We start from the raw sequence: 15,928 nt of genomic DNA on the forward strand, positions 1-15,928 counted from the left end.
GACTTAGAAAAATGAAAATACTTCTAAGTGCTTCTTGTTACCTCTTCTGGTGGAGATTGCATCTCTCTTCTTTGGTGGCAAGGTTATAGATGCCTCTAAAACCACAATTTATTTATTTATTTATTTGGAAACAGACACAGAGATGAAGTCCAAGTTTGGTAAAGTTAAAATCTCTCATTTTAGTGCCTCTTGTTATATGATGCTGTACCATACAGAACAGTACTTGGGGGGGAAAAAAATAATCTCAAAATTCTGCTAGACTTGTGACTCTCGTATGTGCTTTTTGTGCTTGAACTGCATGCCAGAGTCCTTCTGCAAGAAATCAGCATAGCTTTTCTTCTCAACTTCGTAATTCTAAAATAGATTAAAAGTAAACTCCTGGATCCAGGCTCTTGAGAGGAGCTTAATACCTCATTTGCAACCCTTACATCCCCTCAGTTCTGGGGGGATAGCATTCAGAGAGGCTTCATGGTAAATGACATCTCCTGCAGTTATGCTCATGTAGAGGGGCCGTTCTTGTGCTGTGTGAAGCCTTTCTGAGCGATAAATGGTGCTTTCCTCTCTCTCCATATCCATCAAAACCTCTTCATGAATTTGATTGCACCCTTGCCATAGAAGTGAATTAATATCAAGAGGAAAAGTCAGTTTTTCATTAATTCACATCGTTTTTTCATTTGTCACATTATCTTCTCAGCTTTAAAATCCCTAATGCTCTGGGTATAAGCCACTGATTAATGACATAAACTTTCACCGTTCATCCATGCACTTGTATAAAGCATGAAAAATGCAAGGCAAAATCAGACCATCTACAGAGTGTCTCTGCCCTACCTTTTAGTCTCCACAGTGACCTGCACAAGCAGATGTACTTTGTGGGATGTCACGGTTAGGTTAACAACTCTGGGACGATTTCAAGTGAAAGTTTGTCACAAAGCTGAGGAAATACTGTGCTGTCATCTCCCTCCTCCAAAGTGAGGATGATCTAGCCCAGTTTCCTTTAGCAACTGCATTCCTGGTGATACAGCACGAGGTTGGCACTTGAGCAGATGATTTACCCTGAAAACCTACAGAGACTTCAGGACAACCTTCAAATGCTTCCAGAGCAAATCCTCTGGCAAGCATTTATTTCCATTAGCCTTTGCAATAGCTTTCCCTTCTCACTAACTTCTTGCATGCAGATTTTTTTTGAATGGAGGCACCAAAATGAACACTTCCTCAAGGGAGGGGAGCCGTTTTCCAGACTGCAGCCAGGAGCACTGTGTAAAAGGATAAATCTCAGCCTGGGTTCTCACCTTCCTCTTCTGTAAGACAGAGGAGATGGACCAAGAACCAGACTTTGAGCCAGTGCAGGCCATCATATTGCTGGGCTATACTGGTTTTATGGGAAAAGAAATCTGTGATTAGGCAGTGGTCAGGTCCCCTTATCAGGCATCTCATAGTTGAACAGCTCTGTCTTGCTTAACTGCTCAAAATTATACTTCTGGTCTGTCACACTGACTAATGGGCACCGTGGACATTATTTTCATTTTAGACTAGATGCAAACTCTTGTCTCCATGGATGCATAAATGAATGAATTTATCTTATTGAGGTTCTTGGCCCTCAGTAGAATGTCAGAAGTAAATTGGATTTTTTTATTTTTATTGTTATTGGTTTCTTTGCTCTTAGATAGGAATATTTTGGTCATGTTCTGTACACATGCTTCCTGGGAAAATTAATTATTGTTATTTTATTATTATTACCGTTTAACACTTGTATGGTGCTTTACATCTTCAAAGCACTTTGTGAGCATTTAGCTAATTAATTAAAGTGCATTTCATGCAAACTGTTCCATTTCCATCTGGATTTACAATCAGTCCTCCTTTATGGGGAAATTATGTCACACATAAACCAAACTGAAATAAAAAAGCCCATTGTAGCTAGGAGCAGTATCTCGTGTGGAGCAGCGGGAGGCAGGACGTAACGATGCCTCTACAGCTGCCACCCTCGGCTGGGATCCTGGCGGCTGCTGCACCGCTCGCTGCTCCGGACAGACCCCAAACACCGCAGCTCACAGCGAGACACACACCTGGAGCAAGATTTAGAGACAACCTGGTGGCCTTATTTCGGAGGAGAGTTTTGGAAGTGTTGACAGCCGCCTGTTGTTAACAGTGTTCCTCTGTCCTGTTGTCATCACGGCACTGACAGCAGTTGTTTCAGTGTTATCCCAGGCTGGAGTGATGGCACTGACATCCTCTAAATGTCTCGGTCCTGGGGTTGAAGAGAACATTTGTTGTAAAGACTTCTTTACCCCTGTCGGAGTTCAATGAGGCTTGAAAGACACTGAGTACAAGTGACTAAATGGTAACAGCTTTTGAAAATGTGACGTTGGAGACCTGTGCCTTGTTGGTCAGCCTTTTCCAGTGCCATGTGATGGGTCTGGCTCTGCCTTCCAGCACATCTACCTTCCAGCCCATCTACCTCCCACACCAAGCTATGAAAGGCAGAAAATGCTCAGCTGTTGGGATGAGGGGAGGAGAAACCTTCAACACCACACCTTTGATTACTCATGAAAAACCAATCCTGGTTACCTCCAGAAGAAGGTTTGCCAATGACTTTGAGATATTCTACAGCATTTGCTAAATAACCAGAGTAATCCCCAGAAATATGAGAAACAATTCAGTAGATGCAAATAAGGTTGCAGCTCCTAAAACTGGGGGTTATATTTAGATGTTCTGGAGTGGTCAAGAAAGAGATTGTATTAAACGCTCACCTGGAAGAGGAGAAAAGGAACATAGCTGGTACCAGTGAACTTGTAAAAATAACCTAGAGAAAGAAAAGACTTCACCAATGAGGGAAAATAATATATATATATATTTTGTTGTCAAAATTATTTTTTGATAGTGAGATGTTGATTTTTCCTGTTTTCATTGTTTTGTTTTTTCTTATTTTTTATTAAGGTGCAACTTAGGCAGTCAATTATCAGTATTTTTAAGGGGAAAATTAAAATATTCTCTTTCAGAACTCCAATTATTTTCTAGGAGCATTCCCAGACTTTGAAGGAAACAACAGACATTTCTTCAGCACTTCTCTCTCCAGTGAAAATGAATGTTGTCTTAAAAATAGATAAATAAATAACTTTTTAATGAAAACCTTTGATTTCTGTAAGAATCTGTACAGTCACAGTAATCTAAGAAGCAAGGTATATCACGTCTGTATTACTTTAAAGCCACCCTGTTTCTCCCCATGTTTCACTGTTACTGGACTATGCAATGTCATAACCAGTACAACTGTGGCTTGTAGTAATTTAACTGTTGGCCCAAGTCTGTGAGAATCCTGATCTTTCACTGAGGTGAGAGCAGAAAATATTTTTGAGCCCTATTGCAGTTGAGATATCTGTATTCATTTACTACCTGTTAAACACGTACAATATCTATGAGGAGAGAACTAGGGTGAATGAGAACCAGAAGCTCATGGCTGTGTTTGCTCTTTGAAATCTAATGCATATAAATTGTAAAGTTAAGTTCTAATGCACATTTTTCTTGAAGGGAATAGGGAGCAGGTGAAAGTTGGCTATGAATAGACATTTTCTGCATCCTGGCTGCATTCTATAGACTTCGCCTCCTTCTAATGATGCCCTTTGGCTTTTTAGTTTTTATCTATGTTGGTTTTCCACTTTGATGATCATTTCTAAATTGTTATTTATTATTGCCATATTGGTTCTTTGCAGAGTGCTTCAAGCAAGATGTGTTAAATCAAAATACACAGTTACTATTATAACTACAGTTGATAATCTGCTGTGCCTGCAAGAACTTTGCCAAGCTGGGAGGTGAGATAATCTGAATGCTCCTGCAAGAGGAGGAATTCGTATTCTCTTATTTGAATATTTTTGGGTGCAGAAAAATCTGTGACTGAACTTTCATGTCTACATAGCACAAAGCAGAATGCCTCACACCAAGACCTGAACTGTCCCCAGAAGACCACACAGAACTATGGCCTTAGCTCCTGGAGAACCACAGCAGCTCCAAGGTAGGTGGCAACCACAGAAATTGCGGGGCCATCTGTAGATCTCTACAACTTCACCAGACTTTCTGTGGCAGTGGGAGAGACACCTGACTCAGAACACTCATCTGTTCCTTCTTCAGTCCTACTGATGACGGAGCATCCAACTCGGGTAGATGGACATCTCAGTGGCACCAAATGACTGTGCACTGACTATTGCCTCGAGGTCATTTATATGTGCAAGCCACGGCCCAGGCTGATTTTCCTTTCCCCCCAAAACAGGGGAAACAGCCAGCAGGACTAGTTATGAAAAACAATGTTCAGTGACTTATTTGGCTGCTGGGTGCTGGGCTTTCAAATTCCAGCCCCCAGTGGATTACTTCCATAAGCACAGGAGGGAAAGCCACGGATGGATTATTTCTTGGCAAACACTGACTTTAGCTAGAGAAACCAAAGGGGAAAATATTTAAGAAATTATTTTCTTTTCCCTCTGTGCCTGACCGGTTTCTTGCCTTCCTGAGATTCAATTTCTGTAGCTGAGCTCCAATTTTCAGCTCCATGCCTCCTCTCTGAACTACAGATTGAATTTAGTGTGATAGAATTGCTGAAGAAAGATTGACCTACCTAATTCAGATCTTGGTCTATGTTCATGCTTCATCCTGCTTGTGTGTTTGGAGGTAGCTTTGTAGCTGAAATGCCTGGACAATTTTGATTGTCAGAGTGCAGTTCAAGAGGCTTCTTGCTCCTCCCCAGTCCTTTTCCCACTTCCTAAACCTGACTGCAGTTAGGATATTTATTGTGTATGCTATTCCATTGGGCACCTGCTCCTAAGTAACAAGCTCTTTTTCCCCAAAACATCATACATTCCCCAAAAGGGAAGGCTTGAGGTTGCTGCAGGTCCAGAGAGAAGGCTCTAGGCAGAGGTAGAAACACTAATACATTTTCTATTTTGTCCCTATTCCCTTGCTTCACCTGCTTTTAGTTTATTGAATGCCAGATTGAATGATGCACCCATCTTGTTCATGTTCCTTCCCTCTCCAAACTGACTGGGGAAGCAGCAAATTAAGCTATGGCCCACACTCTGCTTTTATGTAACGAAGAGTTTTCAGTGACTGATGCCATGGCTGGCTAGGATCAGCTTTACCTATCAAGGCATACTTTGAAAAGCGGTCTTCATAAATCATTCAGCCATCACCATCCTGATAGCGCTCCCACATCCTGACCACAGGGCAGCAGCACAGGAGCTCGGGCTGCACAGAACGTCTTTATTCAGGGGGTTGTTTTCATTTCTTTGGGCTGCCAATATCCTGTAACATTTCAACAGCCAAAGAACTATTTGTTCTTGGGCACTACTTTCTGAACAGGGAATCAGTCAAGTACATTTGCATGGTTAAATTTCAGTGACTTTTTGTTAGTTTGTTTAAGCTCTGATCCCCTCCAGGTTTTGAAAATTCATTTTTCCCTGCATTTAGTAGAGCCTGATTTCTTCCATCCTCAAAAATCCCGATGAAGTTTAAAATAAACCTCCCCTTTCAATCCAAAGCAAGCAAACAGTTTGTGTCCTTCTGTCCCAGCTGCCTACCATGTTTTTGGAAGCAGGTTTCTTGGTTAACTCGCTGCCTTGCCTCCTCCGGCACGTAGTGAGTGCAGGCACCGTGCTTGTCAGGGCTGGCATGAGCAGGCTTCTTGGCAGGACTTCGTGGTGATGGATTAAGAAGAAAAAAAAAAAAGAAAAAAGAAAAAACTAACAAAAACATTGAGCTATGAGAAACTGAATTTATGAAACCTCTTTCCTGCCATTTTGTGCCTGGTGTTTGGATTATCCTGGGTTTAATAGTGTGGGATGTAGCTTTTCCCATGGAACACTAATAATAGCTCTGATTTTCTTTGCTTCTCTGGTGTCTAATAAGGAACATGGGTTTAGCCCTAGTATCAACCTGAACATAAATGCAGACTCTTTTCTACTTGCTGGACTATTTCCTTCTGGGAACTTAATGTTTCTCAGAGTATTCACATGTCTGGTTCAAATCAGTCATTGGACTTCTTAACGATTTTTAGAGAGCCATAGGCAAAGAGAAAACAGTTGCATATGTAGTTGATCACATAAACCTCACTTTCTCAGGTAAACTGACCAAAAATCATCATCTTCTCTTTGGCCGCAGATTCATCCTGGAGTGTGAGAGTTCCTTTAGTTGAGGCTTTGTCACCTCCATTGCATTTGGTGACATCCTCCACTCCCTTACCAGTAAACTACAACAAACTCCCAGTCTCTCTCTGCCTACTTTCTCAGAGCTGTGGTGGGAAAGCACTGTGGTTGAACGGCCGTGCTTCTGCTACTCTGCATCCAAAGCTTTCAACCCATTGTCTTTTTAAAAAAGAAAAGAAAAGAGGGAGAATCCCTGGCTCCCCTTTCCTTTGGTCTGTGTTTCCATTTCGTTCTCAAAACAGCAGCAAATCTCACCCTCCTCACCCCCAGGCCCCAGAGGAGCAGAACACTGTTAATTAATTCTAATGAACATCAGACGGCCAGCTCCTCTCTTTCTGCACTGGGACAGGGGTTACTTTTATCTCCATCATTTTCCTTCCTTGATCAGATTTCCCCCCAGCTAAATTAAATCTGTCCTCTGTTTCAATTGATTTTTCCTTTCTTGCTCTCTTTTTAACTGAAATAAGTTTACATAAATGTAAAAGCAACAAGGCAAGGCCTCGGAACAGACACATCGTCTGTCTAATGTGACCCAGGATGCTGTAAATCAATTGTACTGCAGTTTAATTTCTATTTTCATAACTCATTCAGTTCTTCCTCTCTTCTTCTCCCCTAATCCTGAAAGCTAAGTTTTATTTAAATGTCACCAGATCCTGGGAGACTTGGATGGAGCTGCCTGGCCCATTGGACCATTCATTTGATGCAAGAGGTGGAAAGTCTCAGATTTATGTCACAGGAGCAATATTTCTTACATTAGCTATTTATGGATTTACACATCTTTGCGTTTTCTCAACAGTAAATAAAACAAATAGCAGGCACCGAAGGCCTGGCAGCGTGACAGGAACCTTTGTAGGATGCAGAACAAGGACAAAATTAAAAGCAGAGAGTAAATAAATCTCTGGGCAGGACTTCTGCCATGTGGGTAATTGCTGCGCTCTGTGCATTGCAGTCATTGTAGCTGTGTGGGGTTAGGGGGAGCAGACGTTCCCTGAAGAGGGGGTTCTTGCCATTCAGCTGTAACGTGAGGCCAGCCTCATGGGGAATCTGGTATGGGAAGAACCTGGAGATAAGCTGGGAAATAGATGGAGAGCTGGTAGCTCCTTTGGTTATGAAAGCTATTTCTTATGTTCATCTCATAAACTTGGAAAGTCTTAGGCTTGCGTAGGTAAATGTGATTGCTACCAACAGCAAACTGGCTTAATTATTTGCGAAAAGCATTGGGGTTATAGATGATGAAAAACAATATTTGTATTTATTTGAATGAAAATATAATTCAACAAGATTATTTTGATTGTGAGCAAACCTCAGAAGTATTTAAACTGTTTATTGTATAAAACTCAGGCCAAGGAAAATCCCACTGACTTATGAGACTCCTTAAAGAAGTGCACAGCAAAACTGCTTAGCTCTAATCTTGCAGGATCTGGCCCTATTTGCGTACAGCATCAGGGATGCATGAAAAGCTGTGATGGAGCAAATATGTATGTGCAAATATATATGTATATACCCACATATAAAAAGCATAAGATATTTGCTGTCACCATAGTGACAGAGAATGTGTGTGTGTGTTGCCGATGCCTTGGTAACAGCCTGTCTGTGTATGTGTGTGTACACTGAGTTGCCATGGGATTGGGTGTGGCACATACTTAAATAGAATAAGTTAAAAAAAAATAATAAACCACATAGATATAAGAAAGCCCAACAGGACATCTGTCTGCCAAATCATTATTCCTTTTACACATCTCCCCACAACCTCAGCATGCAGAGCAGCTCTTTCCCATAACTAAGGAAGACTGCAAAGTCTTTGGAGCATCATTTTTTACTGTGCTCATCTCCAAAACCCCACATGCACTAGGCAAATGACAGATAAAATGTAAAGAAAAATAACAGCATTACAACATGATGGTATGTGGGCAGGAATTAAAACTGTTTTCTTTGGTGAATCCTTTTGCCCTAAAGAATGAGTTCAACAGAGCACCAGTAATAGTGCACCAGGGAGAAGGAAAGCATAGTGAAGTCAAATATCTCTACTTTGGTAAAATCATGCTCTAGTCCAAGTGATAGGAAATTCCTGTTAGTCCACAACAGCCATCAACAGTTAGGGACAGTTCTGTGTCCCTGATTTTCTAACACAGTAATTAACATCACCAAACACTGATATAAGCATCAATGCCTAAACTTTTTCAGCAAGATTAATAAGTGTGTTTGGTGTCTTCTGAACAGAAATGGCAGGCTACTCACATTCATACCCAGAATTGAAGGGAGTCATTGCTACCTTGGCCTTTTTCCAAAAACCATCTTAAATCATTAAATTTAATAGGTATGAACAATCTTGAAATTAAGTAGTTCCCCAGGTTCCAGGATAAAATCCCAAGCCCTAGGCAGCAAACATCTGAGAACTGGAACAAATTTTAGTTGTCTCTTACAAAAAGCTACTGAAAGTCTTAAAGTTTTATGAAAATAAAACAGGGAGGAGATGAGTTTAATATTTACTGTGCCTCTTTTTCCAGCCCTGCTGATCCTGAATTTGTATCTTGCATGGGATCATTGTAAATTGTACCATACACAGTGACCCAATGACTTGAGTATCTGTAAAACCCTTTTTGGAATCAACCCCAAATTTTAGAAGAAAGCACATTTGCAAAGAAAAAGGTAGTGAAATGCTATGGGTAGAGAAGAAAGGACAGTCTTGTTAAGAGGTGGTCCTACCAGTAGTGAAAGTCACTGGTTTTAGATTAGACATAAAACAGCACTACCGGACAACTGTTGTTGTGTGAGAATCATGAGAAAACTCTTCATATCAAAGCAAATCAAAGTTATTACTTCCATCCTATGCAATCATGCCCATGAACCCAGGGATCCTTGAAATTCCCCTCCTGCATTTTCCTGCATTGATTTAAAAATCATTCTCGCTGGTTTTATTAAACTGGAAGTGTAAATCCTGGCCTGACTGTCATTCCACCTCAGTCAGTAGGAAATTATATTCAGCAGTGATGAAATTAATGCCTGAAAGGATACAATAAATAGAGGAAGAATGAGGGACAGAAAATACCATATGGAGGGAAAATAAATAAATAAATAAATAAATAAAAATAACAGAACAAGGAGCAGTGTTGCATTAGGCTGTGTTTGATTGCAAATGGCAAATGCGACCCTGATGGCAGCGCTCTGCATATTGCTCTTCCAAGTGCTCGTGCAATCAAAATGTGGGAAGTCTCCCTTTGGAGCAGGGAGGCATGTTCCTGCTCAGAGCTGTCTTCAACACTTGCTGCATACTAAGTAGATTCTTTTCATGTTTCAGAAAGTTTGATTAACAGTGCTTGTCTCCGTGCCCCTGCCTGTACCAGTGACTGTTTTACAGGCGTTTTTTTTTGCTGGCAACTGTGGCTGCAAAGTACTTGCTTCATGTGGGCCAGTGAATGCCCAGTCCATAATACACAATTTCACTTGATGTTCCAGTCTTGTTAAACATCAGCTTTCTGCTGAGGACTGTGTGTGATACCAGCTCCGGGAAGCCTTTTTTTCCTGGAAGCTCATGCTGGTAACACACAGGGCTGGAGTTTTACCAGATCCTGGTAATGAACAGCTCTGCAAGATAATCCTTGAAGCTTCAAAAGATCTCATCTCTAACTTGATTATATATTTAGAAGGAATCAATTTTTAAAAACAATGAACAGTTTTATAAGCATTAGGAAATGCTGACATGAACAACTTTTTTCTGCAAACTTCTTCAGCTCTTATGGAAGAATTCTGTAGAAATTCATAGGGAAAAAAAAAAAAGTCCCCAAAGAAGTTTGGGGTTAGAGGGTTAATAGAAAAATCATATCTCTGGTGTGGAATTTATTTTTTCTCAGTGCACCTCAGTATAACATTCTGTTGGACATCTAAAGGAAAAAAAAAATCTATCACAAAGTAACATTTTCTAATCTAGTTGACTACAGTTCTGCCCTGCAAAGAAATAAAGACTTTCTCATCCCATGAATCTAGCAACTGTGAACGGCAGATAGGAAATAATTTGTCAATAGATTTCCAGATACCACACAGATGTGGGAGGTTAGGGCAGGCACACACCTCTGCACAGAACCATAATTTGTCTAATATTTTCTTTAGCAGCTCAAGGAAAGCAAATAGTGTTTCACGAAACTTTTCAGTGGAGGGTAATGAAGAAGCAAGCCCTCAACAGCTGCTGCCTTTAAAATTGCTTTTCAGGTGTTCTCAACACTATCTCTTGCCTGCTGTATGGACCAGAAGCCAAAGTAAGACTTCAAGTAAGAGACCAAAGAAAAATAACTATTAGTTCTGAAGACTGCTCAGGAGGGTACATGTTGAAAATAGAGAGTACTTTTTCAAGGTTTACATTTTTAAGGTAAATCTAGGCAGCCAAATGGCCAAAAGAAGTCAGGCTGGGCCCTCAGTTCCTTCAGCCTCTTGCAAAATCCACCCTAGGGTCATTGATTGGACTGGTAAGGGAATGCCAGAATGCAGTACTAGTTACAGCCAACATCCCAGTGATTGTATCTGGCATGAAAAGAAAGTCCTAAACACAGTTAAATGCAACAGGCATTAGCCTTCCCTGGCAGTAAGTTTTTGTGGGTTTATTTATAGGCTGTCAGTGCTTATAGAAAACAAAGGGAAAATAATCTGAAACTGAGTCAGCAATTGCATGGCCAGAGTTAGAAAATCAGCTGCACTAATAATACAGCTTACTCCTGGCCCAGGATACCTTGTCCTGCTCTCCTGCCTGTCTGTCCTCATGCAAGTTACTTTGCCCAGGCAGATAGGCTAAGGGGCACAGGGCCTCAGGAAACCTGCATTATCCCAGGAGAAATTTTAGCTGAAATATGGAGAGCACAGATCTATTCAGGGAGAGTCCAGAAGGTAGTTGTTCTCTCCGAGAAATATTCTGGTAGAAATAACATTTTTCCTCCCTTTTGGATCCAAATTACCTTACTAAAATTTCAGGATTTTAGGTGAAAACTATAAAAAGATCTATATATCGATATATATATACATATATAGAGAAAAAAGAGCCTCCAGACATATTCTCAGGAACACTATGAATTGTGACGTGGCATTACCAAAACCCCATGTCTCCTACCTAAATATTTACCCGTTCCCATGCAGTAGCCCCCAGCCCCAGCTTTCTATCTCTAGTTTGCTGCAAGAGAGGGGAAGGGGAGTAAGGGAGCTATAAATAGAGCTGCCACAGAAGGCACCAGCCTTCCTTGTGATAAAATGGAAGAAGCATGCAGTCTTTCTTGATTACTAATTGAATAACTGGATTACAGGCTCATCAGAAACCCCAGACCTGGATTAAATGATGCCAAGGTGTCTGCTGTGGAAAAGGTCTCCTCTCTGTCCTCGCTGAAGGAGAACAGAAAGGAGCCTGATTTCCAGCAGATGATGCCCATCAGCATTAGGAGAAGGAATTCATTTTTGCAGTTGAGGCTCTGGAAGACATGCCACTGGGTATTTAGAGCCAGCTTATCTGGAAAGCAATTTTCTTCCTGCAGCAAGGGTTGGATGCAGGCTAGGGTCTGGGCTGCTGTCCCTGCACCAAGCAGCTTTCCATGGGGGTGGTGAAGGTGCCTCCAGACTGAGCTGAAACCTGCTGGGTAGCCTAAAGAGGAGAGGAGCAGCAGAGGAGAGGTGGGCTGCTTGTAACCCTGCTTGTTTAACATTCAGTTAACTGCTGCCCTACTCTTACCTTTACCCCTTATTATCTTAGAATACTTAAAGCTGTAAATAATACTTAAAACTTTCCTATTTCTAATGTCAGCCTATCTTGTGCTGGACCAGAATTACTACCCATGGCTGGCCCAGACCTGCAGGAGATCAGTTAGAGCAGCAGCAGGCAAAAGAGCAAGGAGTTTTTTCCCCTCTCATATGAATTGGAGTTGAGGAGAATGCCTGGAGTCTGCTTGCTTTTGGCACAGAGAGAGGACAGAGCAGCAGTACAAAACAGCTTGCAGAGGGCTCCCTGTTGCTGTTTTGAGAAGCTGTCATATGAAAGGAGTGTCAAGGACCACAAAGCAAAGAGTGGAGGCCACTGATGGAAGAGGGGCCGTAAGATCTCATCTACAAGTGTGGCAGAAAAGCATTGACAGGGAAGGGCTGACCTGTGAGGCTGCTGCAGCTTAAACAAGAAAAATTAAAGTGATTCTTGAAACCATCCCTTAGCAAGCTGCAAGTGGAAAATTCCCTCCCCAGTCCTGGCTTTTCAGAAAGGCAGAGGTTAAAAAAACATTTTGAATCCTGCAATGCAAATGTGCTTGGAGCATGTGTGTACCTGAGGCAAGGAGTAGCACGCATCCCCTGCTGGGCAGAGAAGGAAGAAGCTACAGGCGTGCTGTGCTGTCAAGAATATTGCAGAACCAGCTCCCCAGAAAAGAGTGGAAAGCTTGTGTGTCCGTCCATCAGCCGGGTAGGTGCTGTGCACATGCAGACCAATAACAGCATCTGGTTTGTGGGATGGGACAAAAGTGTCGGGATGTGTGTTGGGAGGAGAGCGGTGGGAGAGCTTATGTCACTGGACATGACAGGAGGGATAGCAGGCCTTGAGGTAGAAGGCATCAGTGGGAACAACCCTGGCTATTTTCTCTTCTGTACACCTGATTCTTCTTTGCTAAAAACCTCAGCTTTGAGTTGTTCTGGAACTTAGAGTTATCTGGCAGGTTTAATCACGAGGTATGTCACGTAGCAGATGCTGAGCTTGTGTTTGAATAATGCTGGAAAGGGCAGCTGGGGCCCAGATCCTGGTGATCAGAGTATCAGCTGTGTGGCCCACAGAACAAAATGGCTTGGCTGCTTCCATTTAAGCAGCAGTGAGCAGCAGAGCACAAGGAGAGGAAATACAAGGTCTTAAATGAATCCAATTACTCATGCCATTAATTTAGATTTACTTGAGTAGTTAGAGCATGTTAAATAAACAACAATTGATTAGTTAGATCATGTTCATTTGAAATTTAACCATGAGTGGATGGATATTTATCTTAGAGTGTAGTTGCAAAGGTTTGCCAATAGCTTTCTGTGGTGTTTAAAAGGAGGTCATTCAGAGTTTTTGGTCCTAGATTTGCAGTTCTTCCCAGGATATTTTTTTTTTTTTTTTTTTTTTTTTTTTTTTTCTGCAAGCCTTTTTCCAAGGTTAAGTGATAGGGCTGCAATGATGGCATGGGTAGGTGACACCTTTTTGCTTGCTATAATTGAAATAGTAGCACAAAAGGGAAGGAACGAATCCTAAGATTTGCCTCTAGTTCATGTGAAGATCAGTACAGCTTGAAACCCACACTGGCTGCAGTGGTGTAGCAGCAGGGAGAGGGAACACAGTCTTCATGGGCTTTGCAACAAAGTCAGACTAAAGCTGGTGGAGCAGGCGTGCATGCTGAAGCAGCTGAAGAGCTCATTTCACATTGACTACTTCACATATATGGGGTGGTATGGGAGGGGGGGGGAAATCTGGATTTTATTTTATTTTTTCTAGAAGCAAGGAAATTTCCCTTCCTCCCATTTCCTCTAGATAAATCACTGTCTTTCCTGTAGCTCACATCTCCTCTCTCTCTTCACAGATATACAAGGTCAGATGCATCTTTAAGCAACATTTTCCCATGATGTGTTCTACCTTAACCTTTTCCCTGTGTAAAATAAAGCTGGGATTATCTCCAGTCTGAATTGGTCTAAGTACACAATCTCTGACCAAAAAAAAAAAAAGAAAAGTGAGAAATCATTTCTTATGGGACTTAAAGTCTTAATCTGAACCCAAGTAAAATGATTATAAAGTAATGTTCTTCTTAACCGCATTACTATCAGACAACATTTCCTGCTCGTTAATGTTTCTGAGATTGCTCCATGGATAAAAATGGAATTTTAAAAATAATTTATTATTTCCTTCAGTGGAAACAGAGTTAGGAAGTAGGTACATGTAAAAGCAGAATATTCTCTTACGTTTGGGGATCTATATAATATTCTCTATTGCAGATACATCTTGATTTTTATCCTGCATCTGTGTATCTGCATTTTTAATCCATAAACTCTGCATTTACCTCCAGTCAATCTGGTTCTGTAAGGTGTTTTTCTGATTGAAACACTTTGAGAATACAAAGGAAAAGCACAGTTCTCCCATTTGTGGAATATATGTGTAGAGAGAGCAGAATATTAAAATAAGCTCTGTGTTGTGAATCACAGAAGCATTCTGCCCATGGCTTATAAAAAAAATAACAAAGGTTTAGATGGCAAAACTGGTCTGTTTATTCACAGACTTTGTTTCTTTTTATTTGGTGGTCCTCACTGTATATCAACTCAGTTGCTTTTACCTGTGTCATTTTCCAAGTCTCTGAGTGTCTGAGTCAGTCTTCTTCAAGTATGTCCTTGTAGATGAAATATTATCTTCTCCAATGCATTTTTAAATAAATTAAAGTACTTTCAAGTTCCTGCTTGGAGAAAAAAAAAATCAAATCTGGCAATTTTATAATATTTCATTTGTGTTCGGGTTGTAATTCAAGCAAACAGCTCTATGTGCAGTCTTCTAATTAAAATGAACAGATATTATCAGCTTATTAAATTAGCTTCCCATCTGGTAATTTCACTTTTAAAAGTAAAATCTATTCTGCTCAGGGAAAAAAAAATAAAAATGAAACCAGCATAGCAAGTACTGAACTCATCTTGATACTGACAATGCAACATTCTTTCAAATGATGAGGATGACATTGCAGTAGTGAAGAAGTCTTGTAGTAGAAGGTGAGGACAACTTGGTGGAGAAAAGGTTGAGTTTGGTCCTGAATGGTATAGAGAAAAAGGAAGTTGATAATTTTTGATGTCTAGCAACAGAAGGTAAGGATGTCTTGGTGAGAAAGGGGGTAAGATTGGTCCTGAATGTTTTGCTTCTCCAGATCAATTTGAATTATAGAAGTTTTTCCTCAAGCTTCCAGTATTGTCTTGTCATCAGTCTGTGAGTCCTACGTGAATGATTCCTGCTCATATTCTAAATAGCATGGGTAAGTTTAGAAATAGATGTATCTTATTGATGTATTATTATTGCATATGAACATTTGATATTCCAAAAAGGAGAGTTCAGCTAAATAGTCGTTTTATTGATGTGAAGCCATTCTCACATCGCTCTTGGTTCACTCTTGGTATCTTCTAGCATTAGCAATGGTGCCCATTTGGTATATGAGGCGTAGGTTCAGGTTTTCAAATCTGGTCTCAGCTTCATCACCATGTCTCCACCAGGTCAGTGAAGTACCCTCCGTGCAAGCTGTGACACTGAGTTCCTGGTACTGAGCTCAGCATGTGCTTGCACTTTCTCCTGCCAGGGCCAGCAGCAATAACGTGTGCTCCAGATTAATCCTTGTAATTCTCGTCTGTCTCATGTCAGTACTAAGGGATGTGCTGAGAGCTGTCGTGGATACCCAGAGACAAACATCTGCCCTGGAGTGCTGCTCCACAGGGAAGACAGCAAGAGGGATTTCTTCTCAGCTCCTGAGCTCCTCAGCTCAGAGATTCCTGACCTTTTCAACTGAAAGATTGCCTAATCCAGAAAAAGAAATATAAAGAAACAAATTCCAAATACACTGTGTGCAGTGTAGCTACATGAGTTTTCATGTATAAAAACCTAAAGTAAGGCTGAACTTTGAATGCTCTTGAATTCGTTCTTCTCAATTTTGTTTTGCATCCATGGGTGTTCATGTATATAGTTCTTTATCTTTTTTTTTTTTTTTTTTTTTTTTTTTTTTCTTCTTCTTCTCCTTTCTTTT

Source organism: Oxyura jamaicensis, chromosome 10 (assembly GCF_011077185.1).
Source record: "Oxyura jamaicensis isolate SHBP4307 breed ruddy duck chromosome 10, BPBGC_Ojam_1.0, whole genome shotgun sequence".
In the NCBI taxonomy this organism is placed as follows: Eukaryota; Metazoa; Chordata; class Aves; order Anseriformes; family Anatidae; genus Oxyura; species Oxyura jamaicensis.